General features: G+C 53.7%; 2 long non-coding RNA genes across 2 annotated transcripts; one reads left to right on the top strand and one right to left on the bottom strand.

Annotated features, from left to right (window-relative positions):
* Window positions 1–12,528: 12,528 nt before the first annotated feature.
* On the top strand, window positions 12,529–14,616 carry LOC125611238. Its single transcript, XR_007341375.1, has 2 exons — window positions 12,529–12,711; window positions 12,902–14,616. It is a non-coding gene; the product is annotated as an uncharacterized LOC125611238 (long non-coding RNA).
* LOC107156364 lies at window positions 14,598–22,518 on the bottom strand. Its single transcript, XR_001505349.2, has 5 exons — window positions 22,201–22,518; window positions 21,713–21,958; window positions 20,418–20,468; window positions 20,050–20,210; window positions 14,598–19,496 (listed from the first exon to the last, which is right to left on the bottom strand). It is a non-coding gene; the product is annotated as an uncharacterized LOC107156364 (long non-coding RNA).
* Window positions 22,519–24,411: the final 1,893 nt, after the last annotated feature.

Genomic DNA, 24,411 nt, shown 5'->3' on the forward strand with positions numbered 1-24,411 from the left:
AACACCCCCCACACTGGGCTCCTTGTGTAGGAAGGGTGTCCCCTGGTCTCTTCTCAAGAGAATTTTCACCTTTACTATGGAGCTTGAGAGGGGTGTGGTCTTGCCAGCTCCTGAGATGCCCTCAAGCCATCTTTATTAAGTCTCTGGGCAAAGTCTTGAGCATTTCCTGAGTGGCTGTCAGTCTTTAACAACTGCAGCTTCCTTAGCCCTAGTTTTATTCCAGCCCTTCAAATCCACTTTTCCCAAATCTTTCTGCTCTGCTTTCTGATCCTGATTGTCACAATAAACTTGGCAAAAAGCCACCAGCAATTGCTGAGAGCCACAGCCGACTCGGAATGGCCCCTGGCATTTTGCCAATAATATTGGTTGAGAGGCGAGCCATTAGGATGATGCTGGATTGATTCAATTGTATATTAGACCTTTACTGTCCGCCTCAGCCCGCTACTTTGGAGTTCTCGGGGATTCCTGGAGAGTTCGCATTGGTTGGGGAAGTGCCGGAGGGGGGATTTCTGGTTGGTGGTTCCTGGAGGAGCCGCGTGGGTGGTTTGGGAGAGTTCCTGGGGAGCGTGTGTGGAGTGTGCTGGTGGAGTTCAAAAATAAAGTTTGTTCCTGCTTCAGTGGCTTGTGATTTGTGCCCAGCCAGACTGCGGCAAGCAATAACCATGCCACCGCCTGTATGCTATGCTTCCTAGACATTTCTTCTGCCAGATTAAGAAATCCATTACTTTTAAAATCAGCCTCACAGAAAGTCTGAGGATATGGGCAAAACGCACACGACTTCTCAGCCAGAACATAGCACAAATGGCCTCTAGTCCAATTACCAAGAGCCCTGTCTTTACTGTCCACAGTCCTATGGTCATTCTGGTCTTCCTAGTTCCCACCAGAATCGGCCATTAAGCTCCACTTACAACAGCCTAAGCCATTTCCCGCTGGCATCTGCTGCTAAGCATCTCAGAATTCCTCCCACCAATTCCAAAAAGCTTCTGAACCACACAGTCAGGTCAGCCACAGCAGTAGCCCCACTCCTGGTACCAGTTTCTGTTTCAGTCAGCATTTTCTCTGCTGTGACTTAAAGACCCAACCAGAACAACTGTCAAACAGGAAGAGTTTATTTGAGGGCTCACGGTTTCAGAGGTCTCAGTCCGTGGATGGCCAGCTTCACTCCTCAGGGCTCAAGGTGAGGCAGGACATCACGGAGGGAGAAGGAAGCAGAGGGGAGAAGCTCACCTGGTGGTCAGGAAGCAGAGGAAGACTCCATTCTCCATACATACGTACATACATACACATACACACATGTATTATATAATAAAATATATGTACTTTCTGACCCCAGAGCCATACCCCCAGTGAGCCACTTCCTCCAGCCACACCCCACCTGCCTCCAGTTGATCCCATCAGGGATTAATTCACTGATTCGGCTAATGCTACTACCCAATCATTTCCCCTTGGAACCTTCTTGCATTGTCACACACGTGAGCTTTGGGGGATGCCTCATCTGAACCATAACACTCACCCTGATCCGACAAGAACTCTGCTCAGAGGCCAGCCCCAAACCCAGGCCTGAACACAGTCAGAATAAAAAGAGCAGCCCCGGCCCTGTGCCTGCCTGGGCTGGGCATTACGTGGGATGTTGAGGACCCACCTCGTCTGCTCCTCCTGAGGGTGCTGAGGGGTGTTGTTTTGAGGTTTGTGTTAAAGAGTCAGGGTCTCGCCAGGTAGACCACGGTGGTGCCACTGACAATTCTTTCCAGGGGACTGCTCGGGGAAACTGAGGCTGCCCTGCTCATAAGTGGCAGAGCCAGGAGGGAGCTGGAGCCCATATGTCTAAGGACAGTCATTTCCTGTGCCCAGGCTGAGCTGCCCCGACCACCTTCAAGCACATGGCTGGCCTGGGGATGATCTGTCACCATGGGCAGGGGACCTTTCCTGGGGAGATAATGGTTGTGTTGACCCATCTCAAGGTCCCCTCCCTCCTTGGACACATGCATGTCCACCCCAGAGACAGGGCAGCTTCACTCAGAAAAGTCCAATCGTGGTCACAGCCCAAGTGTCCACTCAACGATGAGCAGATAAACAGGGTGCTGTGTCCACCCCAGGGAGCATCGTCAGCCATGGGAAGGAAGGGCTTCTGACGCCTCTACAACATGCCCAGACCCCATCGGCCACCAGGATGGACCACTCTCACATGAGCATCCCTGGAGAGTGGCCGGGCAGGCTGTGCAGGGAAGGGAGGGGACTCCTTAGGGACACAGTCATCCTCAGCATTCGCAGGATTCATTTCATGACCTCCTAGGGACACCAAAATCTCAGGACACTCTCGTCCCTTTTATGAAATGGTGCAACATTTATTTCCATGTGACCTGCGCACAGCCTCATAGAATTTCAGTCATCTCTGGATTATTTATGATGCCTAATAAAGCGTCGATATCACCTGTGTCATCGTGAAACAGAATAATGACAAGGAAAATCATCTTTTTGTGTCCATTACAGACGCCATTTTTTTTTCTGGTGCAATTTTTATCTGAATATTTTTGGTAGCTCCACGGAGCATGGGAACACTGAGTCAGGAGCGTGTGGGGTCACCTTTTGGAGTGATGGAAACATTCTGGTGCGTTGTGAATATATTGAATGTCCCAGTCATCTTTAAACAGTCGGCTTTACACTGTGTGGATTTTACTTTGATTTGAAAAAGTACAAAGAAGAACAGGCTCCATGGCTCTGGCTTCTCGACCACCACCTGCCCCTGAGCAGCCCCCCGAGGGACTCAGCACCCCCTTCCCGCAGGTGCGCTGGAGGTGGCCCCCACTGATGGACGCGGATTCTGCTTAGAGTAACTGCTGGGGCACTGGACTGTCCCAATGTCATCTTGTCACCACACGTGAGGCCACCACATCACATGGTATCATTTAAGAAACCAGGAGCATTTTGAGGGACAAACCAGCTCAGGAAGTGGGGAGATGCTGCCATTGAGAGAGGTGACTCCTACCTGCAAGGTTGGGCCTCCGCCTCCTCCCCAGGAACCTCTGTGCATCAGCTCACAGGGGGCAGCGCACCACCAGGCTGGAGAGGCCAGCCTCCAGCAGGCGGGGAAGCAGGGGCTCTCTGACCAGTTCCCTCTGGAGCAGAGGAGAAAGCATCAGGCCGTGGCCAGAGCCAGAGGAGTGTTCCCAACCACAAACACCCCGGGGCAGAAATTTGTGGAGACCCTCACTGTCACGAGATGGGTGCCCCTCCAGGGTGCGTGAGACCCTGGCGTTTCCACACTGGGCCGTCTGGAGCTTTCCTAAGGGGATGCGGGGAGGACTTTACCTAGTGGGAGGGGGACCCCAGGACCCACATGAAGCAAAGGAATTGCGGAATGTCTGGGTTCTTGGCTTCTTGGGTACTGGCCACCAGGATGGCCACCAGGCTAACCTTTCCACTGGGAGATGGCCCGTAAGAAAAGACACAGCGAGGAATCTCTGGAATCCTTCCTCAATCTGCTCCATTAGCCAAGTCACCTCCAAGTGCCTGGACCAAGCTGGGATATGTGGTCCTGCCCAGTGCCCCCTGACCCTCTCTGCAGCCACCTCTTGCTGTAATTTTCTTTCCTCATGTTCATGAAAATCCCAATAGTTTGCACTTGCTTTTCCCTCTAGGAGTCCCCTCTTTGCAACTTTGGCCTGTATTGATTCTTCTAAGTCACCCTCAATGATCTCTGCTCTAGGACCCCCACTTTTACCTCACCCACAATGACATGTGTCACTGTCATCCCAGTTCAACACAGGTCTCATGCTGAGTTTCACATCATGTCCACATTTACATGAGAACTGGGGAAACCCTGAATGAACCATGTTTTATCAACACCATGGAATATTATGCAGCTGTTAAAAAAATAATGCAGCAGGGCAGGGTGTTAACCTGATGAGATGGCTGGCGTACAAAATCAGCCACTATGTGGTCAAGGTTAATGTCACCAGTGATAGTGGTGTGACGCTCCCACACGGATTCAGCCCCACATGGTTCAGCAGAGCGTCTTGCCAGTTCTGGGGACAGGCTGCTGGTTCAAGAAGTGCTGTTAAAAAGCCAGTGACGTCTTTACTCTAATTTTGCTTTTTAAGAAAACATACAAACACATGCACAGAGAGAGACTCTGAAGATGCCCCACTGTGGCACCTAGCAACAGCCAAACCTCACAAACAACACAGATGCCGTTCCCTGGGGATTGGTTCATAAACTATGGCACAAGAACGTGACCAACTTGGAAAGAATGTGAAGAGCTAGCCCATACTCTAGAATATAAACTAGAATCAAAACCATCCAAAATGTATCAGTGCATGAAAATACCCCCACGGACTGCACATATCTACACGCGATCCCGTTTATGTTAATGAACAAGACCACACTCTCCCGCAGGTCCTTATACATGTATGTCAAGGTCAAGAAAAGACTAGAACACACACCAAACTGGGTAAGTGCTGCAGCCACTCTCCTCCCATTCCCCTCCTCCCATCTTCCACTTCTTCTCTACCATTTGGGGATTAGCACGGGAGGCAGACCCAGCAGACACCCACAGCTAACCCCTGTTGTGTGCCGGGGAAGCTGAGGTGCCCTGTGGAATTGGGGTTGCTAATGAGCGAGGGTCTGGCATTGAGGGGAGCTCTGTGGGGGGCTGTGGCCTCTGGAACGGAGTCTCACTGCCTCCTTCCCAGCTGTGCGCCACCTGCGCACATGAGGGCCCTATCAGCAACTTTCTGAGACCACATGAAAATGTGAATTTGGCCAAGTCCCTTCAAAGCTGGGCTGAGCTGCTTTCTTGCAGGGAGCTGAGCGGAGCTGGGAGCTCTGGAATGTGATCTTTTGGGGGGCTCTTTAGAGCCCTTTCTTAAAATAAGATTCCTGTGGGCTTCCCAGGGGCCCAGCGTAGCTAGAGTGCTGAAGGGTGGACGAGGGGCAGAAGGGGTCAAGCTGGTGCCGCCCCACGAGGCTCTGATGGCCGCGAATGGCTGCAAGCGCTTCAAGGTGGAGCAGGGGCCCCAGTCAGGGAACGCAGGTGACTCCAGTGGGAAAAGACAGCAGCAGGTTCCCCCTCGAGCTTCCAGAAGGAACACAGACCTTTAAGCCACTAAACTGGTGGCAATTTGCTTCAGCAGAAGCAAGGAACCATTGCAAGCCCCAACTTGCTGATTCCGGACAAAGGTCACTAATCTGGGCCCGGGGAGTTCCAGCTTTGAATTTGACGGATCACTGCCATGGTTAACGTCAAGGCTATAAAACAAAAAACCCTAAGGAGGCCTCTTATTTAACATGTCTTCTCTAAAGAAAAGAATCTGTGTTCCACTGTATTTTCCATGTATTTGGCAGGAGTTCTGGGCATTGAACCCAGAAGCGCCCTACCACTGAGCCGCATCTCCAGTCCTTTTTATTTTTACTTTGAGGCAGGGTCTCACTAAGTTGCCGAGGTTGGTCTCGACTTGTGATCCTCCTGCCTCAGCCTCCTGAGTTGCAGGCTTACAGGCGTCCACCACTGTGCCCAGCCGTTCCATTCTGTTTTCAAAGTTCTATTCATGTATTTCGGCTCCAGTCTTCTCTAAACAGCACAAAGCAATGGAGCCCTCAGTGTTCAGCCCCTAGAGGACTCGGGGGAAAAGGAAAATAAATTACTGTGGTTGTGTTGTTCCCTGCAGTGAAGTATCTCTTTGATGGCCAAATCGCTCTCATTTTCTGAGTGCCCTCTCCTAGGAAATAGGCCCTTTCGGGATGTCTGGGCTGCCCAGATCCTCAGGACGATAGGATGAGGCGGGGGTAGTGACCAGCCCTGGGGAATCTGGTCACCTCTGGAAGCAGAAGGCAAAATCCATGCTGACCCTTTAGATACTCTGGGCTCATCAACACCCCCACATCCCAAGGCCTCTGGTGGCCTCTTGTCTGTCCTCCCAGAAGCAGAATCTGCCTTTCAAAAAGCAGAGAAGAGACCCTTGTACCCAATCTTGCTTGGTCCTATCAGAGAAGCTGATGAGAACTTTCCCGGCAAATGACAAATAATACCGTAGGCTTCTCTGGGTGAGGCCCATTTCTAATTCGAGGCTGGAGGGGGGTCCGTGTCTACAATCCCTTCTCCTCAAATTAGAAACACCTGTGAATTTAGGTTAGCTGTGCATTTCCTGTTCCAACCTTATTTTCCCTCTTTGGAAAAAAAATATTGTTTTTCCTCAAGAATATTTTTAGCTTAACCCAGTGTGCAGGTTTCAAAAACAGGCAGAACTGGCACACTGGGGAGCCTGGGTGGACCTCTGTTCACCCGAACTCCTGACCCCTCCTAACCAGGCACCTGACCCAGGTCCTCCCATGTCCTCCTGTCACCCACTCCTGTGACTCTCCTAGTGGGTGGCAGGGGACTCCAGCAGCTCAAAACACATCAGAGCCCTGAGCCAAACAGCACAACACACCCGGCCAAGTGTCCCAGAAACCGAAGGCGAGGTCACCCGTGTCTTGGAACATGAGAAACTGAATGTGCCAGGATCTGCTGCGGGGGTCTCGCCAGCCCCAGCCAGCCCCCGAGACGCTGCCTGAAATACAGGACAGCCCCTGGGGCTGCTCCCACTCCACTTGTCCCCACTGGACACCTTTCCAGAAGGACCCTCCATTCTTCTAGAAAACATCTCAAGCCATGTGGGAGACCCAGGCTGGCCACAGGAAGCTCACTCAATTCCCCTGTTTCTTTGGAATGTCCCACTGGGTCTTCTTCCAAAGGTTTGAAAACAGTCCCTTAGGGTTGCCGTTCATTCAGACAACATAGGGGGAGGGTGCGGTCACCAACTGGATTGATCAGGGACAAGAAGAGGCTATTGGGAATAAGTGGGGTGAAGGTGTCCTTGGGTTTTAGATTTGACCTCAATCAACTTGAGCCGCTGTTGGACTAACTGCAGCCGTCCCAGGACCCTGGTCCCCTGGTCCTTCTGTGTCCTCTTAGCAGGCAGCAGGATTCCAGGGCCAGCTGCCCTTTGGAAGGTGCAGGATGGAGCTCCTGGGAGTGTGAGGCAGGGAGGGGACGAGGCCAGCCAGGGCCCCTCCTGTCAAGCCAGTGACCACTCGGGCAGCCCTGCCAAGCTTGGGGACCAGCATGACCCGCCGGGAGGGGACGGCTCTCCCTTGAGATATCACTCCAATAAGCAAATGCAACGAACTAAGAAATAAGCACCGACATAAGTAATGTAGGTGAAGAGACGGGGACAGGAATTAGGTCAGAAGTTAATGAAGCCCAAACTGATCAACATCCTTCCTCCTGCAGGGCGCAGGAAGGCAGAAGGTGAAGGAGAAAATCGACAGGGTCACGGAGGGATCGTGGTGGTCACCCTGAGTGATCAGGCACGTGCAGGCCGCCCCAACATGACGCCATCAGGAGGACCTGGTGGCCCCCTGCAGCGTTCCTGCCAATGGCGATGGCACAACCTCTTTCTGAATGGGGGCGGGAGGGGGTATGGCAGGCGATGGCAGACTGCGGGCTCTTCTTGAACCACAGACCTGCTGGCTCAGAAATGCCCAAGTCTAAAGGACCAAGAAACCCGCAGGGGCTGGAGACGTAAGGGGCACAGCTCAGCTCTGTGGGGACCTAGGGGGACCTTGTCAATGACCGGACGGTCTGCAGCTAGCAGGCCACAGGGACGCCCTCAGCCTTTTTTTAAAAAAAATTTTCTGTAAGTGAAAATTATTTCAAAATAATTTTTAAAGCAAGAAGAATCAGGTCAGCAGAAGAGCAGGGGTCTGGGGTGACGCGCTCAAGTGCCCAGAGCCAGGGTGAGGTTTGGGTGGGGGTGGGGTGACCCACGCGCTCAGCTGCTGACTGGGCAAAGTGCCCTGGGGGACTTGGGGGTGGGCGGTTCCTGTACTGGCTGCTGAGGGTTCAGCAGAGCCCAGTGACCATCTGGGAGATCCGCAGGACCCTGGCAGCGTCCCTGGCACATGCTCACTGGAGAGGCCACCAAGGAACCATGTAAAGCCCAAGATTTGATTCCTCTCCCGCTTCCTGCCAGCAGGGCCCTTCTGGATACACTTCAGTGTGACCTAAATACACCTAAATACCCTGTGGGGACCTGGTGGCTTACCCCCTACACACACGCAGTCTCATTACCTCTGGGAGACCCACATAGGCGGGCAGAGAATGGGGGCTTCCCTGGTTTAGAACAAAAGTCCACATCCACCTGCTCAATTCACAACAAATTACAAATGCACTTCCCTGCGGCAGTGACTGCCCACAAGCCTGAGACCGGCCACATTCAAACCTGACCACAGGTATGGAGGACAGGTCCCTGTAAGTCAGAGAAGACGGGACCCTCGCGCCCAGCATGCGCCTACCCACTACACTGCGCCCTCCACTCACTTCCTGCAGCATCTAGGGTCCCCGGCTCCCAAGGGACAGTCTCTCCTCAGGAAAAGTCATCCTCTGGTGGATCTGACAGTTCCTTTATTTTGGAAAGCGGGAGGGCGCCTGTTCCCCACCTGTTTTGAATTATGGCTTCGGTGGAGCCGCCAAGCCTGCCAGGTACAGAGGGGCTCAGCGAGAGGTGTATAAATAGTCTTTAAAATTCCGCTGGTGGTGATTTAAAAAATAAAAGGGCCCCCCTCCCCCTTTTTTTTCTTTTTTCTCTTTCTGCGGGGATTACTAAGGAATCCGACCTTGATTTAATTTGCAATGAAAGTAGAATCCATTAAAACCTCCTGTGCTGCTAGGGACTCTGCTCTGCACCACCCGCAGCCTCAGGGTATTAAGTAATTGATTTAATTTCTCCCCCTTGGGCCCCACCCTGGAGGTGAAAAGGGTCCTGTAAATTTTTAATTTTTTTTTTTTTTTTTTTAGTGGTAGACGAACACAATGCCATGATTTTATGTATTCATTTTTATGTGATGCTGAGACTCGAACCCAGTACCTCATGTGCCAGGCAAGCACTCCACCACGGAGCCCCAGCCTGGCCCTGCCCTGCAGAGCTCTCAGGGCGCTCCCGGCAGCAGCCCCCCAGGGACCCATAGGCACCGTGATTGGTGGGTGAGTGACTCAGTGGGAGCCAATGAGAAGCCAGGGTGTACATGGACTGTGCAGGCTGGCTCCTCCCCCTTGAAGCAGGACGGCTGGTGCTGCCCTCTTGGGACAGCCATGACCACCAGGCATGCTGGTGGGCCTCCCCGTGGCCACCAGGAGGAGGCAAGAAGGGACTCAGCATGGAGCAGATAGCTAGGAATTAGAGAAAGAGCCAGAAACCACATCCTGAGGCCATTGAAATGTTATGGTTTAGCCACAAGGTGACCCTCCAAAGCTCCTGTGTGAGACAATGCAAGAAGTGCAGAGGTGAGATGCTTGGGTCACGAGAGCCTCAACCTAATCAGTGGATTAATCCATTGTGGTGCCTACAGGCAGGAGGTGTGGCTGGAGGAGGTGGGTCCCTGGGCAAATGGCGGATATTTTGTCCTGGTTGAGCGGAGCTCTCTCTCTGCTTCCTGGTGCCGTGTCCCCAGCTGCTCTCCTCCACACCCTTCCACCATGATGTTCTGCCTCACCTCCAGCCCGGAGCAGCGGAGTGGCCTCTCAGGGCTGAGACCTTTGAAACTCGAGGGCAAACACACTTTTCCTCCTCTACAGTCACTCCCGTCAGATCTTTTGTGATCTGGGCCAAATACCAAAGCCACCTTCGCTGGACGTGGAAATGGCCCTGTGGCAACAGTTGGAAGCCCTGGGCTCCAGCAGGGAAGGGCCATAGCCCGCAGCAGGTGACAGCAGGAGACCCGGGAGTGCATCAGGCCAGCTCGGTCCATTTTAAGGGAGTGGGCAGCTGTTTCCACCAGAGCCCAGGGGGGACCCGGTGTTTCAATTTTCCAACCACACAGGAAGGAAATGGAGACTCTCCGTTCTGGGTCATTTCTTTCCGATCCGAGTCGGCTCCTGGCTGGACTCTGCGGTGGTCCTCTTGGGCTGGATGGGAAGCCGAGTCCCTCCAGCCCTGCTGCACCGGGAGCCAACATTCTTTCCATTTTTCTTCAGACTGGAAATTGCTGCTGCGAAATTATCCTTCCTTCTGGGATGCACGGTCCCTCCCCTGGCGGTCACCCCCTTCAGACCCTCCAGCGGTGGGGGAGAGGCCTCGGCTCCGGGGCTAGAGTTCCTACATCATGATTTACGGAAAGAGTGGGTATCAGTTTCTCTCGACATGCCAGGGTGCCAGCGACCACAGCCACATCCCAACCGCCATGGGCAGGAATCCAATGTCCCCGGGGTAAACATGCTGTACTTTAGGCGAGAAGCAGGAGGGGAGGTGGCTGCGTTGTGGCCAGTTAGTTCTGCTTCACATCCACACACTCCAAGTGCTAAGACCTGAATCCCCCAGGCATGTCCAGCACGTCCCCCCACGGACACCCCCATGGAGCCAGTCACCTGCCCACACAGCGCTGGACAGGGAGATGCACGTGATGTGACATGGCCCCTGCTCGTCAGAAGACCTGTGTGCAGTGGGAAAGACCTGCTTACTTTTATGTCAACTGTTTCCTTATTAAAATATAAAAAAGAACAAGGGAGTCCTGGTGGGGGGGCGTGGGGAGACTGGAGCAGGGAGGGGTAGGACCTGGTCCCCAGCCACTGCGTCTCCGGGGACAAACTCAGGTTTCCTGTATTTCTCTACTCCTCCCTCCCCTCACCCAGCATCCGGCAGCCACCCAGCCGGCTCCAGTCCCTGCCAGCTCTTGGAAAATTCCAGTGAAGCTCCCCTGTGTCCACCCAAGCATTGGAAGGCCAAGGTCCCTGGTCTGGAAAGAGAGAGCACTGTTTAAGATTCCTACGGCCTAGTCCTCAAGCATTCGATGCCTCCCATAGCTACGAGGCCAAGGGCCCCTGGCTCCAACAGTGACAGAACTATGACGGTATGTGTCCTTGCCATGTTTGTTACAGTGAAAGAGCCTGCATCTTCACCTGGACTCTCTTGTTCTGCCAAGCCAGAAGTGCGTGGGGAGGTAGAGTCGGTGCTTTCCCACGTGCTGCCAACCTGAGCCGGGTACCTGCTTATCACCAGCTCGGTCACAGTAGGAGAGCCGTGACTGGGTAACCCCTGAGCCCAAACCAGGGCGACTTCAAGTGAGGGCCATTTTATCATGGCTGACAGTCCTGCTGCTGGGAATTCAGGCAGGGCTCTGCTGGTGGCTCTTCTGTTGGACGTGGTGTGGACAGGAACCACTTCCTGGTTCTGGGTTGGCTGACGGGCAGGTGTGGCTGGTCCAGCTGGCCGCATTCATGGGGGCTGGGCCCAGTAAGGATGGTCAGCAGGGCTCACGGGGAGGGTTCCAGGTAATCTGTTTTCTTATAAAATGGCTCACAGAGGTCCCAGGGAACAAGGGGTGCTTCTCAGCATTTCATGACCCTTGGAGGTCACAGGGGGTCTACTGGTCAGAGCAGTCACCAGGATACCCAGAAGGCCCCAGACCCCATCTCTCTGTAGGAGGAGCACTGAAGAACCCTTGGATATATTTTAAAACCACCCACAGCGTGAACGGTCTTTAGCCCCTGGAAGCCCCACACACTAAGAGCGGGGCTCCCTGGGAGATCAGGGAGCATTTTCCTGCAGCATCACAGCCTGGTCAGAAGTATCTTACACTTCTCCACATGGAAGAAGGACTCGGTGGAGCGAATCTCTGAGAAATCTCCGTGATGGGCGAGTCAGTTCGGGAGATGACTAGCATGTGTTTAAGGCTCCCTCGGGTCCCAGTGGCTGGAGTTCAGTCCCATCTCTGCTGATCCTGTGGACAGCTTTGTGGGACGCTCCAAAAGAAGTTGCAAATGTTGGGAGGTGAGGAAAACAGGTCAGCACCACTGAACTCAAGATTCAGATCTTCAGAATCACAAATAATCGCAGGATCGCTCAACCTTCCTTCCTCCTTTCTTTTTTTTCTTCTTTTTTTTTTTTTGTTCATTCCACGTGCTAATTAAGTTCTCAGTGCTGATCCCTGGAAATGTGGGGTCCTGGGCTGAATATGACCTAGCTCCTGCCCACGTGGAGCCCAGAGCCTAGAAAGGAAACAAACAGATTGCCAAATAATCTAGGGACCGGTGTATCACTACAAACCAGAGGTCAGTAAGACTTTCCGTAAAGGGCCAGGTAGTATTTTAGCCTGAGTGAGCCACACGGCATCCATTCTCCCCATCGCAGCAAAAAAGCAGCCTTAGACAATCCAGAAAGGAACATCACAAGTGGAGTTCAAATAAAACTGTATTTCCAAAAGCAGGTGGAGGGTCTGATGAGGCCAGGGCTGTAGCTGGCTTATCCCTTGGCTGGAGAGGCACCACAATTGGAAGAAATTTAAAAATCCACTTTGGATAGAGGGGAGACAGGTCAAGGGAAATTGGCAAGAAATAAAATAGAGTATATTGTGACCCAATCATGCGGGGTCTCAGTGACCACGTTAAAATTTTAGGGGTTTTGTTTCTCAGAGCAATGGAGAGCCAGTGAAGGATTTTAAGAATTTTTTTTTTTAAGAACTATGCATAATTTTCTGTGCTCTCAACCAGGACACAAACGGATCCTTCTGAATGCACCAAGAAATTCATGTGTTAGAGAAGAGAACGTGAAGATCCCAATGCAGCCCTGAAGGGTCACATTCTGGTGGCCTTCACGAGCTTGGAGCAAGGCCCCCAGAAAGAGAGTCGCACATTCCAAGGGATCAAAAAGGAGAACTCTGGAAAAGTCCTTTTTCTAGGTATTAAAACGCTCTTCATACGGAAGACTTGTTATTATTTGCGGTTGGTGCTCTGGACAGATTCCTTGCATAATTAACTAATTGGTCTCAAGTTTCCCACCACAGATTCCGAAGTTTTTTTTAAAAAGTGTCTGACTCCAAAGGTTTCTGAGCTATTCTGTTTCATGGTGTTAATTTTTCCATTGTCTAGACAGCTGGAGAGTCAGACAGGATTATCAAGAGGAAAGAGCCGGTTTATGACCACGAGTCAACCTTCTCGGCCAAGGGAACGTCCATGATGGTGGTGACGGCTGTCATGAGAAAAACCTTTAAAAAGCAAGTCCTTTTGTTTATCGTGCATTTCTGGAATTGGGCGTCACGTAGATATGTTGCATTTTACATAATCCACGTGAAAGACCTTTTAATAAAACCACCAAAGAGAGAGGTCATGTGGGGTGGGGGCAGGGGAGCTCAATTTTAAAGGATTCCAGAGTTCTGGAATGCTGTAGGCAATTAGATAAATTCTGCTGTCCTTGTAGTTGGGATGAAAGGGGCACAGGGCTACCCATCAAGCTATGGCAGAATCAAAGGCAGGAAGATGTGCCCCGGGGGAGCTGGGTCCTGACACCATGGCTGCCCCACTCCCGGGCCACCTGTGCCAACAAGGAGCTCGCTGGTTCCCAACAGGAGCAACTTCCTGTCTGGACTCTGGATCTTCTTCCTTGAAATTCCTTTTTGGCCCCAGGCGTGGGCCTGGGGTAGGCTGTCACACTGTGACCCCCTCTGGTGAAGGCAGACTTTCCTAGTGTCATTGGTCACCTGCCCCTGCACAGTCCTCACAGCCTGGTGCCCCCCTGGGGCTTGGTCTTGGCCATCTGGACAGAAGCTAAGGACCTCACTGGTTTGCACAGCGCGATGGGTGCGATCCCAGCCTGCAGAGCTGGACTGGTGGGAGGTACTGAGAGGTGCCACGGCACCGAGCAAGTCCCCAGGAGTGTGGCCTCCAGCCCTTTGAATGCTTGTGCATTTGTGATGAGAGAAACATGGGGGTTTCTCAGGAAACAGGTCAGCGTGGCTCTTCCTGTCCCAGGAGCCTCACAGGACCCTCCTGCACAGAGCGGGGGATCCTCCACGCACGGCCTCCAGAGGCTGCTCCGCCCCAGCCCCGCGTCCTTGGTTGAAGCAAGAGAAGAAAAATGGACAGAGAGGAAGGGGAGGGCCTAGAACAGGAAAGAAAACGATTCCAGATGTGGCCAGTGGATTCTCAACTACAGCGTGTAGTGGGGAGCTGTGTCCCAAGGCAGCCGGGAAGGCGGTTTCACCAGCCAGAGATGGGAGACTGGCCTTGGCCAGGCGATGGGGAGTTTGAAGTCTGGGAAACCTCAAGGGTGATCTCCCCTGAAAGGCAGAGGTCCAAAACGGACGTCCCCCCCTCCCCCCAGGCCAGGTCTACACAGCCAGAAGGTAGAAACCAGGTGGCTCTAAACTCCGGACTTGGTTTAATTCATTTTGGAATCCGGGCTCTCCCATCAGCTCCCTGGGGACCTTGTCAATTTCTCTATCCGTTTTTCTGTTTATAAAATGAGAATAATAAAAACACTTCACAAGCATCTTATTTGCAAGTATTTATGACAAAGATCCTTGAATTGAAATGCTCTTGATCCCTGACGGGCATGTGGTGGGTTCTCAGCACACGGGAGTGACACAGGGACTCCTCAGAGGGCTCAGCCTTCCCCACCGTCACTTGCTGAACACAGCTTGCAGGACACCAGTGCCTGCCCCTTCCTAGTCTCTCCATTCCCTGTTGGGAGTGATGGATCGGCATATTTTCAGGAATTTTACAACAGGTTACTCATCAAAACTGAATATGAACTTAAAATGAAATGAGTTATATTTAAAATAAAGATCATGAACACTCAAACCTCACCTCTTTGTGATTATTCTGCAGGACTTTGCTGTTGCCCGTGCCCCCCAAGGGTGTTTATGCTGCATTCTGCTCCTGGGGGAGGCCACCCGGTATCAGATGGAGGCTGGAAGCTGGCGGGGAGGAGGCTGGGCTGTCTTTATTGTTCTGTTGATTGTCTAGACTTCATAGGTTGAAAAAAATAAGGCGAGACTTAGGCACATGGCACAGCTCTTCCACGTGCGTATTGTGGCTCTTACATCATCAACAGCACCCGAAAAAAACAGAGCTACTGTTCTTGGAATGTTCCAGAACCGTCATCCAACCGGGCCAAGTCAGACCCATCACTGGTGAACAAACAAAGCTCCAACACTCGCCCGGTCATTTCGCTTTTGTCTTTCTTGTGGACGTCAATGAAGACACCCACCGACGTTTGTGTGTGAGTGACGTTGTTGGTCATGGACAGTGGCAGGAGTCACCACCTGAGGGTCCCAGCCCTGCAGACTGAAGACCCAGCCCGAGCCTCGTGCCTTTGGATCAGTCATGTTCACCTCACACACACACGCTCCTTCTCGCCCTCTCTGGACAGTGGCTGCCTGAACGTCCCCAGCACACCCCGGATGCTCAGCCTGGCCCTGAGGCACAGTGACCCTGTGTCCTTTGGCCCCTTGAGAGGAAGCTAATGATGTCACTCAGGGGACTGAGCAGAAGTCCAGGAAGCAGGTGGCCAACAGGGAGGAACCTGATGTCTCCCTCCTGCCTCTGGGCATGTGTTTGAGGGGAGAGAAAGGTATAAAGGGACTTGAGGTGACAGAATGTCCTACAGGAAACTAACCAGAGCACCCAGGTGAGATGCAGGCGGCCAGCAAGCACTCCTGGCCCCAGAGCAGCCACTTTGCTTCCAGCCCAGTTCACCGTCTCCTCTCACCTGAGTCCAGGGTGGACCCTCTGACCCGCTCGGCTCTCCCTGGCTCCTGTCCCCAAACTAAGCTCAAAGGAGACAGGCTTTTGCAAAGGCCATGCTGCACCTGAAACCTGGGAGTCCCAAAGGCAGGGCAGGTGGGGCAGTCACGGCCGAGCCCTGGGGCAGGCACCCCTGTCAGGACAGGATGCTGGAGTCCTTGTCCAGGCCAGTGCCCTGCGTGGTGCAGGGACTTTGGGCTGAGCTGGGCTAGCGCATGAACATGGCCCGGGCAAAGCCCACTCTGGGGGTTTCACCTATGAGCTTCACAAAGTTTGAAAGTTCTATTGCCAGAGTCTCAGTGGGCTTCCGGATGTAGGGCTTAAAAATAAAGGGTGCCGCATCCCTCCCCTCCCCTCCCCTCATTCTCCACCCGGGGTGCAGATTAACTTAAGGGTCGATGCCCTCCATGCACCGTAGCTTCAGCGACCTTGGCAAAGACCTGGATTCTCTCCAAGACCTGTGTGCCGGCTCACTGTGAGTCAAATCAAGATCCTCGAAGATTTGAAGAACAAGCCCAAAAGCCATCTGAAAACTTGACCTGCAGGAATAGCTCACTGACAGAAGGGACAAGGGAGTGGGGTGTTGGTTTTCTATGGATTAGAGCCATTTTGATAAACTGCATTTTCTTATTCACTTAGTTTGGAGTCACAGTCCTGTTTCCTTGCCCAGGCTGGTTCTGGATTCCTGGGCTCCAACGGTCCTCCTGCCTCGGCCTCCTGAGTTCTTGCACCAACAGATGTGTGCCACTGCACCCGGCTGTTAGACTGCCTTTAAAGAATGCAGCTTGAAAGGAATCAGAGAATGCATGTGACAGAGCGTCACCTGGGGTAGAGAGGAACCCACCGGATGAACAGCTGGGACCATTTGGGCAGAATCTGGGGAAAGAATCGAATTTCAGATTTCCACCCAAACCAGTGGTGAACTCCAAGTTAGGGACTGTCTGTACCCCTGTGCCCGGGGTGACAGCCTGCACTGACAACCTGGTAGAGTCTTCCTGGTGGAGTGAGAGACTCCCCACACACGTTTCCGGAACTCTCCTTGATTTTTATAATGATTTCATTAGTGCTGCTTGATTCAAGATCAATTATATAGCTCTCTAGGCAGTCTGAGCTTTTTTGTGAATTTCTTTCTTTGTCTTAACTCATACCAAGGCCACCCCGACCCCTGTGTCCTTGGGGTTTTGCTCTGTGCCCCTCGCTCCTGAGTGGGTCTATAGTCTGTTTGGCTGTGTGGCTCGAGGCCCTGGGGAGAGTGGGGTAGCCAGTACTTCCGCCCTCCAACATCGTCCAGCCACACCCCCTGCTGTCAGCCCAGCTCTGGAAGGGTCTCTCGGGCCCTTCTGTCTCCCGAGGTCCACCCCGGTGTTTCGGTGGTCTGTAAGTCAGATGACACTTTCCATGCAGAATGGCCCAAGCGCCCCCTGCTCAGTGGAGGCTGTCCAACCTCGGTGTCACTGGAGATTTAAGCAGAGCTAAAGCTGAGGGTGGGGTGGGGCAGGGCCAGCTCTGGCACTGCAGGAAAATGTCACATGTTTGGGAAACACTCTAAATTCCCATGAGGTTCCCAGCTCTGAATTAGAAGGCCAGGGGCACTGCCTTGGGTGGCATCCCTGGGAGACCCTTCACGGGGGCCTGGGGTCCCCCACCCCAGGGCTCATCGGGATCTGGACTCGGCCCCTGATGCCTTTAGGGGTGACCCGCTCTGAGCAGAAACCCACAGACATGGAGGCACTCCTGACAGCTCCCAATTCCTGGTCTCGAAAGCCTCGGGCGAGGAGCGGGCTGTGGCCTCGGCTCCCGGCAGCCCAGGGTAACACAGGACCCCCAAGAAAAGGGCACCGTGTGAGCCCCGGGAGGTCTCTGGAGACACCAATCTCATGTCACTCAGAGGTATTGATGGCGAAGACAATGTCATGTGGCCACGAGGGGCAGGCACAGACCATCATGTTCCTTCCTCCCGGAGGCCCTGCTGGGGACACCAAGCCACGGGGCCTCTGGAGGACCTGCCCAGCTGACAACCAGCCATCCCATGACCATGTGGTGAAGAGTAAAAGGACAAAGGCACAAAGCAGGACAAGGCGGGGTCACTTCTTTGGGTCTCATGAGCAAGGACAAACTAGAGTCACTCCCTGCTTATGGTGACCCGGGAAGCTCGGGTGTGAAGAGAGGCCTTCTTCCTCTTGAGAGGCCACAGATGCCGGGTGTACTGGTGTCAGAAAGCCACGCCGACACCCGGAGTGGACAGCCACCCTGACACCTGCAGAGCCACCACCAGGGAGGCCAGACCAAAGCAGATGCCCGAAGGGCCGGAGGGCGAGTCCAGCTGTGGATGCTCCAGTTAAACTGGCAGGACGGAAGAACCAGCAGAGGACAAGAGGGACAAACGTGAGAACCGGCAAGGGACCGGGCCCAGCTCACAGGTGCAGGGCTCTGAGATGTCTTCCTTCCCTCTCCCTGTCAGCGCCTGACAGCCTGGGCCAGCCCAGGACAAGCAGTGCCCTGTAGCAGATGTCCTGGGGCACCTGTCCTATGACAAGCCGGCGCTAGCCTCTCCGTGCCCCAGATTTCTCACGGCCTCTGCAGTCCGCCAAGGTCACCAACACGAGGCCCTGCTGGAATTGCTCTGTTTTCAGTGTCCAGCTAAACAGCCGTCCCCACCTGGGACAGAATGGACCTCCAAGAGTACCTCTGGTCCTTGCAAAATAAGAAGTGTCCTTTGAATAACTCGAACACAGCGCCTCTCAGGCCCAGAGCAGCCTCAGGCTCATGTTTGGAGAGCTGGGATTTTCCACCGGGGGCACCGGGGTTTATTTGGAAGAGACGCCTCTGGGCCCGACTTCAAGCATCCTCATTTTACACACCCGACTCCAAGGTCAACTCGCTGGCCTCGTTAGCCACAAACAGACTGAGCCGCACCAGAGAAGGGACAGGAGGGCGGTGGGGAGAGGGACAGGGAAAGAATGGCCGTGTGTCCCGTAAGGAAATCCTGCCTGGCTGAACTCAAAACCAGCAGGACAGTGGGCATCTGGAGACTGACTTTAAACCCTGGGGGGAGGGGTGGGCAGGGGAGAAGAAAGAAAGCAAAGAAACCTCCGGATTTGGCCCACAGGACGCCAGGTTCTTTTTTGTCAAGTCACAGGCCAGAAGCCAAAGAAAGGAACACAAGGCCGACCTCCAGTTGGAGGCCAGAGGATGAATGGGGTTTCAGTTTTGAGGCACAGGAGGAAATAGGGCTGGGTTTCTCTGCTCCCCACACCCTGCTGTCTTTCTTGGGCACAGAAGGAGGCCAAGGCTGAGCAGGGAGGACTAGCGTGGGCTGTCACCGACGGCCATGCTGGTCCCTGGCTGAGGAGTCAGGTGGGGAGATTGGGAAGGCCCCTCCTCCCAGGCTGGGAAGTCGGCCATTTATCCCATCAGAAAAACCTGGGAACCAAATAGGCCAACCGTGGCCCTTTCCTTCCAGGTGAGAGGGTCGCTTTCACAGCAGGGAAAGGAGAGCAGGCAATGAGGGCACAGTAGGGTGGTCACCGTGGTGACTCTGTTGAGCCTCTGTCTGAGCACCCCCAAGAGATGCAAGAGTAGGACTCAGGCCAGAATGCGCCAGCTGGAGCTGGGGAGCTGGGCGCCACTCGACCCTGGCATTGGAATCCACGATCTTCAAAGGATGTTCCAGCCCAGAACGATCTGGAGTGCAGAGCAGAGGCACCCTCCCTGGAGGGGGAAGCACCCCAGACCACGGGGCTTCACCCACAGCACCTGTGTCTCAAACTACATCTGAGTCCAAGTTTGAGCCTCTCCTGGGCTTGTGGAGGCTGCCTCCTCCGACTTCACATGGTCCTCCTGGGAGTGTCCGTCAAAGTTCTCCTTCCAAGGCACAGCCACACTGGATCAGGGCCCAGCGAAGATCTCTCCAAAGACAGCCGCATCTGAGGGACTCAGGCTTCGACATACAAGAATATGAGGACAGCTCTCAACACTCCCTAAGGAAACTGAGGCCCAGAGAGGCTAAGTGACTCTCCCAACACCACATGGCAAGTGAAAGAAGTGTGGAAATGGGCCATCAATCAGTGGCTGGCACCCAGCGTGGCCCTCAGCATGGAGCTACACTCGCCATCTGGCCCAACGTTCCAGCCCCCACACCAAACTGGGGGAAGAGGTCGCAGGGTCAGAGAGAAACACACTCTCATTTTGCCCTTGACTCTGTTCTCTTGGCCTGTGGGCTGTGGTCAGTGTCACCTTGGCCTCCAGGGCCCTTCCTAGGCGGTCTGCTTGGCTGAGCACTGCCCAGCTGGCCCAGGCTCGGCCCCCTCCTGAAGCTCGCGCTGCTGCCTGCATTCTCCTCCACTGGCCTGTGGTCCTCCCTAGAGCAAGCATGGGCTCCCTGTCCCAGCTCCCTGCAGCACCTGAAGCCGTGTCCTCCAGCCGAATCCCCAGCTCATGTGCTTTCAGGGATGGTTTTGATGAGTGTGCTAATTGTTTCATTTATTTCTCACCTGGTCGCGGTCTCCTGGCGCCTCCAAGGTTAACTCCTGCCTCTGTCTTAAATCTTTTTGCTGCTTTCACTAGGTTCTCCTCTGTCAGCTCACCACGCTCCGCCATTTAATCTCTCCCTGTGCGAGAGTCCCTCTCCTTGGGTTACAAATGGCCCGCGTGTCTGCAAGAGCATGAATAATGACACTCAGCCCTGCCACCATCCTCACGGGCACCGCCAACCTTCCTCAAGCCCCACCCCACCCCCTTCTGCTGAAGCAGCCTTATCAATGCTTCCCAAAAGAAATTCCAGCCATCAAAACCCAGGGGACCTTGGAAATGACCTGGCTTATAAACAAAGAGACAGAAGCCAGGGGGACAAAGGACTTACCCAAGGTCACATCCAGGTCCATTGGCACAGTTTGATCTAGCACAGCACCATCTAATTGGAATAGAGTGTAAGGCTGGGGTGGTGCTCAGAGGCAGAGCACTTGCCTAGCATGTGTGAGGCCCTGGATCCCATCCCCAGCAAAGAGGAAAAGCACCATCACCATCGTCACCATCACCATCACCATCACCATCACCATCTCCATCACCAACATCACCATCTCCATCACCAACATCACCATCTCCATCACCAACGTCACCACCATCACCATCACTATCACCATCTCCACCATCCTTACCACCATCACCATCACCATCACCAACATCACTAACTCCATCACCATCACTGTCATCGTCACCACTATCACTATCATCATCACCATCACCTTGGCCTCCCTGTATCACCATCACCATCATCATCATCACTATCACCATCACCATCGCCAGCCTCACTTTCTCCATCACCACTCTCACCATCACCATCACCATTCCATCACCACGTTGTCCTCTCCCCCTCACCAGCGTTACATGGTGCCAGGCACTACTCTAGGCATTTCCCATGAACTAGCAGTTCCACAGGTGCCCCATGAGTAGGTATATTACTGTCCCTGGTATTGAGTTCCTTTTGATGCTGTAACAACTGACCTCAAACTCAGATACTTAAGGCAATGTAAATTGACCCTCATCATAGTTCTGTGGGCCAGCGTCTGACCCGAGTCTTGCTGGACTAGAAAGCGGGTGTGGCAAGCTGTGCCCAGGAGCCCCCAGGAGAAGCCACACTTCCCTCTTCTGGTGCCGACAGCTGCCCGCGTGCTTTGGCTGGGGCTTCTTGGGAGCCAGTCACGGTGGTTGATTCCTTCCAACATCCTGTCACCCCCCCCTCCACTTAATTTCCTTCCTCTCCTGTTAAGCCTCCTGATGACAGCAGGCCCCCTGGGATGACCAAGGCAATCTCCCTGTCTTCAAGTCCGCTGACCAGCAGCCTTATTGCATCTGCAATCTTAATTTCCCTTTACCATGTGATAAAAGAAAAATCCTGAGATGTCCTAGATTCAAATACTAGGACCTGAGGGTGGAGGGGAGGGGACAAGGAAAGGTAATCAGGGAGCAGCTGATGGCTGAACCCCACAGGACTGCTCCACGTTCCCATGTGTGTGAAGCTCAAAACCCCAGCAGCTGACCACTTGTGCTTGAAATTTCTGGGCTTGAAACCCCGACCAGTGCAGAGGCCCCAAGTCCCCCTTGTGGGTGGTCCCCCTGTCCTCCTACTTCTGAGTCCTGAGGTCCCACCCCTCTTACCTACAGCCGATGTAGGTTCCATATAGACAGTTTGGGTTTTCCTTTCCCATGTTGTGTTATAAAATGTTCCCAGCTCTTCTAGTTCCTGCCTGGCCTTGTGGCCGACAGGCGCAGAGTGTCCCAGAACTGTTGCTTTTCTTGGATAGACTCAGACGTGTCCAGAGAGACAGATTCTCCCAAGTACCATCCAGCTGAAGTAAAAGCCCTTGGCATTCAATGTGGTCATGACACTGTGCTTCCTGTGGGCTGTGCACACATGTAATTTGGGCTCTTAGAAGACAGTGTCCTTCCCAGCCTTCCCCCCACCCAGACAAGGGTGGCCCTATGTGTCCTGTGCTTCACGGCGAGGCCAGCCTTAGTCAAGGCAGCCATCTGCCCCAGCCCAGAACCCCTGGCTTCAGATCACCAAGTCCCGCATCAGCACCCCATCCCTCCCGTCATACACACGGCCTGCTCGGGAAGAGAAAGCAATCCCCAAGTCCACTCACCCCGCAGCAGAATGTTGCAGAAACCTTAACTGGGGACATGCGGGGGTCCACAGTCCTCTCTGCCTCCACGATTGCTCCTCCTCCTCTACTGCTGGGTCAGAAGCTCCTGGGCCTCAGGTTAATGGGCAGGTGAGGGGCCGCTCTCCCTGGTGAGAGGTGCCAGAGAGACGCCCGGTGGCCAAGGAAGAAGAGCCCAGGGGGGGAAGCGCCTAGAGCAGCCCGGCCCCTTCCCTGGTCCATCCTGGATCTCCCGACTGGTGTCCATGGCTCACTCAAGGGTGTGGGCTACTGGTGGAGGTCACAGGGGCTCAACCTGCACTTGAGTAAGGTCTCTGGGGAACTCACAGACCCAACTTCTACTTACCCAATATATATATATATATATATAAAAGGATTCCATCTAAGTCCCAGCCAATTCGATGCTGGTGAGCAGGTCCAATGCCCAGGCCAGGAGACGTGGAGGAGGGTTTCCCCTGGCTCCGGCAGGGCCCAAGGCTGTTTGCAACCCAGCCACCTGCAATTACTCGAGTCACGGGAGGCTGCCCATCTGACGGACGTTGGCAGATTGGCCACAAAATTCATCTGGGCACTCGGTTTGAATAGCTTTCTCATCAAATCTGTAATCAGAAATGTGCGCCAAGAGCGAGCTTGGTCCCTTTCGGTTTCATCTCCTTCCACTTATTAAACAAAAATAAATGAAGGCTGGATAAGGAGGCCCGGGAGGGTGCGTCAGGATGAGGCGCTCCTCCCATGGCGCGCCTGGCAAGCGTCCTGAACCTGAAGTCTTGAGCTGTCCTTAGGCGGGTGTGACTACTGGGAAGCTCAGTCAACAGAGTGTGGGGCCCTCCGTCCAAGTGTGGCAGCTCCTATGGAATCCATAATCACTGCAAGATTAAAACAGACTTTTTTCTTTTTTTTAAATTTTTTAAGGTGAAAGGCTTGTAGTTGAAAGAGGAGGAGGGGGAAGGGAGGGAAAGACCTCAGGCCATTGCAGTCACTGGGTCCCATCTGGGTGAGGCCAGGCCGCAGGCCAGCTGGCCTCAGCTGGAGAATCCCATCCCCACTCCACATCCTCTGTGGCTTCCACCTGGTCTGCATTGAAAGCTCTCTCTGCCAAGTGCTCAGAGGGCAGATTCCTTTATTATTTATTCTAGACCCTCCCCCATGGGAAAATCCCTCCTAAGGCTTCCCGCAGGCCGGGGCCTGTTCTGTTTGCAGAACAATTGAAAATGATGAGCAGCGATTTCTAGGAAGGCCCCTTGGCCACCCCTGGGCAGGGAGAGGACGCCCAAGTCCAGGTCGTCCCCAGGTCCCAAGATCCCGAGTCCCAGTGCCCCCACATTAGTTCCTTGGTTTTCAGTCACGAGGCAGATGGCCCGAGTAGGCCTTGGACTGACTTCCAGCTGCTCTGACCCCAGGTCAGTTCCAAATGCTGGGCCAGAGGTGAAACATTTAGATCTTCTCCGCAGAAACTTAGTTTTGTTTGACTTAAAAGAACAAAGGCCAAGGTGACTGGGGGCTGCTCATTGTGGGTGGTGGGAATGTATTCCAAAGCTCCATTTCTCATTTAAAAAAAATAATAATAGGCCTAAGGAGGCATATATTTTCCGACAACGTGGAATAGAAAAAGACAACGGTACCCAACCTGGACTTTCAGATCCTATCTGCAAGGTAAATAAAGCACAAATTAACCAATTACAGTAAAATACCGGATAAATGCCCTTGACAATTCTGAATTTCCCCTGAAAGTGCTTCCAGCTGTGCCCCGGGCTTGAGACACAGGGCGGAAAGAGGCCCCCTTTTGCTTACGAAGGATGCTCCAGCCTGGCAGAGCCGGACCGGGAATCCCGCACCCGCCTGCCCAAGCAGGGTCTCCACCTCCAGGCTTCCAGAATCAGATAGAAGCAAACCCTCTTGAAGGTCACGGACAAGGAGAGAGAAGCCTGGCCCTTCCCAGGGGTTCCTGTAATCACCCGCCCATCAGAAAGCCACTTGTCACCCACTGCAAGGAGACGCTCAGGATGCAGCTGAGAGAAGGTCCCTAGATGGGGACGTGGAAGACACAGGACAGAGGGTGGGGCGGAACTTCACTTCTCTGTCAAGACAGTTTTACTGGCTCATAGCCACACTCATTTGTGTCCGGGCCGCCTTTGGCCGCCGTCCTGGTACAATGACAGACTTCAGCCGTGACAGAGACCGCATGGCCCCATG

This window comes from Marmota marmota, unplaced genomic scaffold, assembly GCF_001458135.2.
Source record: "Marmota marmota marmota unplaced genomic scaffold, marMar, whole genome shotgun sequence".
Classification (NCBI taxonomy): domain Eukaryota; kingdom Metazoa; phylum Chordata; class Mammalia; order Rodentia; family Sciuridae; genus Marmota; species Marmota marmota.